Genomic DNA, 2,589 nt, shown 5'->3' on the forward strand with positions numbered 1-2,589 from the left:
AATGTGCAATCCACCCCTATAACGTGCGTTTCATGAAGAGTTATGTCCAATATGCGACATTCCCGCTGTCCATATACATGAGCTGCGAGCTGTACCACGTACGAGCTACAGACGCGATCGCGTTGCTCTCTGTACGAATGCAGATGCTCAGCGGCAGCTAGGAGGCGCTCCATCCATGTCGGTACCGGTGAGCGTTGCACTCGCAGTCGCAAAAACGTACGGCAAGTATATTACTCGGAAGAGTCAATGACAGTCCAAGCCCCCCTGCGTGGGAAGAGTCTTCCTAGGCCATGACCCACCGGAAGGGCGCAGCGTCCCCCACCCCAGACATGTGACGTCAGACTATCGGTATTGACGACTAGACTGATTCCTTATAATCATTTGCCATACACCGGTGGAAGCTGCCGAGACGAGTAACTACATAGCGGGCTCGCCGTGTCACTAATGTACAGAGATACAATAGTTTCGACTGGAACCGGATTAAACGTATACACGGCGCTGATTAGTAATAGATAGAGCCATCAGAATACAGATAATGTATAGACCTGTCCGTATACATGCTGAAAGACTCTGCTCACAATCACACGTCAGCCAGACACTCTTATCACGCACTACTCTCTGCCTGTAACAGGCACACAGACAATATGTAAGCACCAGCATGGAACAACACCCAGTGCATCCTCTCTGCCACATTAGACAATCCACACTATCATAACCAGACCGGGAGGTCCACTCAGAAAACAGAATATCCCACCCACCCGACAACGACCATTGCTCAGCCAAGCCACCAACACCCACACATGTCCTACACAGGGGTGCACCCAACATCACAATACTGCCTCCTCTCACAGCACACAAACAATGGCAGGAATGAAAGACACAGGTCTGCCACAAGCATCGAATGAGAGCGCCGCCTGTCATGAGCCAAAGGTGCATCCTGACGTGGCAAATCAGATGATGCCGCAGGCATCCACTTACTATAATCACAATCAACAAACCGACCGGCCGCCGCCCCCCCCCCCCCCATTACACCTTTCCTTACAACAATGTGTACCTTAACCTAAACTATACTGTACCTTAACCTAACCTATATTGTACCTTAACCTAACCTATATTGTACCTTAACCTAACCTATATTGTACCTTAACCTAACCTCTATTGTAACTTAACCTAACCTATATTGCGCCTTAACCTAACCTATATTGCGCCTTAACCTAACCTATGTTGCGCCTTAACCTAACCTATGTTGCGCCTTAACCTAACCTATGTTGCGCCTTAACCTAACCTATGTTGCGCCTTAACCTAACCTATGTTGCGCCTTAACCTAACCTATGTTGCGCCTTAACCTAACCTATGTTGCGCCTTAACCTAACCTATGTTGCGCCTTAACCTAACCTATGTTGCGCCTTAACCTAACCTATGTTGCGCCTTAACCTAACCTATGTTGCGCCTTAACCTAACCTATGTTGCGCCTTAACCTAACCTATGTTGCGCCTTAACCTAACCTATGTTGCGCCTTAACCTAACCTATGTTGCGCCTTAACCTAACCTATGTTGCGCCTTAACCTAACCTATGTTGCGCCTTAACCTAACCTATGTTGCGCCTTAACCTAACCTATGTTGCGCCTTAACCTAACCTATGTTGCGCCTTAACCTAACCTATGTTGCGCCTTAACCTAACCTATGTTGCGCCTTAACCTAACCTATGTTGCGCCTTAACCTAACCTATGTTGCGCCTTAACCTAACCTATGTTGCGCCTTAACCTAACCTATGTTGCGCCTTAACCTAACCTATGTTGCGCCTTAACCTAACCTATGTTGCGCCTTAACCTAACCTATGTTGCGCCTTAACCTAACCTATGTTGCGCCTTAACCTAACCTATGTTGCGCCTTAACCTAACCTATGTTGCGCCTTAACCTAACCTATGTTGCGCCTTAACCTAACCTATGTTGCGCCTTAACCTAACCTATGTTGCGCCTTAACCTAACCTATGTTGCGCCTTAACCTAACCTATGTTGCGCCTTAACCTAACCTATGTTGCGCCTTAACCTAACCTATGTTGCGCCTTAACCTAACCTATGTTGCGCCTTAACCTAACCTATGTTGCGCCTTAACCTAACCTATGTTGCGCCTTAACCTAACCTATGTTGCGCCTTAACCTAACCTATGTTGCGCCTTAACCTAACCTACGTTGCGCCTTAACCTAACCCACGTTGCGCCTTAACCTAACCCACGTTGCGCCTTAACCTAACCCACGTTGCGCCTTAACCTAACCCACGTTGCGCCTTAACCTAACCCACGTTGCGCCGTAACCTAACCCACGTTGCGCCGTAACCTAACCCACGTTGCGCCGTAACCTAACCCACGTTCCGCCTTAACCTAACCTATATCGTACCTTAACCTAACCTATATCGTACCTTAACCTAACCTATATCGTACCTTAACCTAACCTATATCGTACCTTAACCTAACCTATATCGTACCTTAACCTAACCTATATCGTACCTTAACGTAACCCATATTGCGCTGTAACCCAACACACGTTGGGCCTTAACCCAACACACGTTGGGCCTTAACCCAACACACGT

Source organism: Schistocerca serialis, unplaced genomic scaffold (assembly GCF_023864345.2).
Source record: "Schistocerca serialis cubense isolate TAMUIC-IGC-003099 unplaced genomic scaffold, iqSchSeri2.2 HiC_scaffold_1108, whole genome shotgun sequence".
Lineage (NCBI taxonomy): Eukaryota > Metazoa > Arthropoda > Insecta > Orthoptera > Acrididae > Schistocerca > Schistocerca serialis.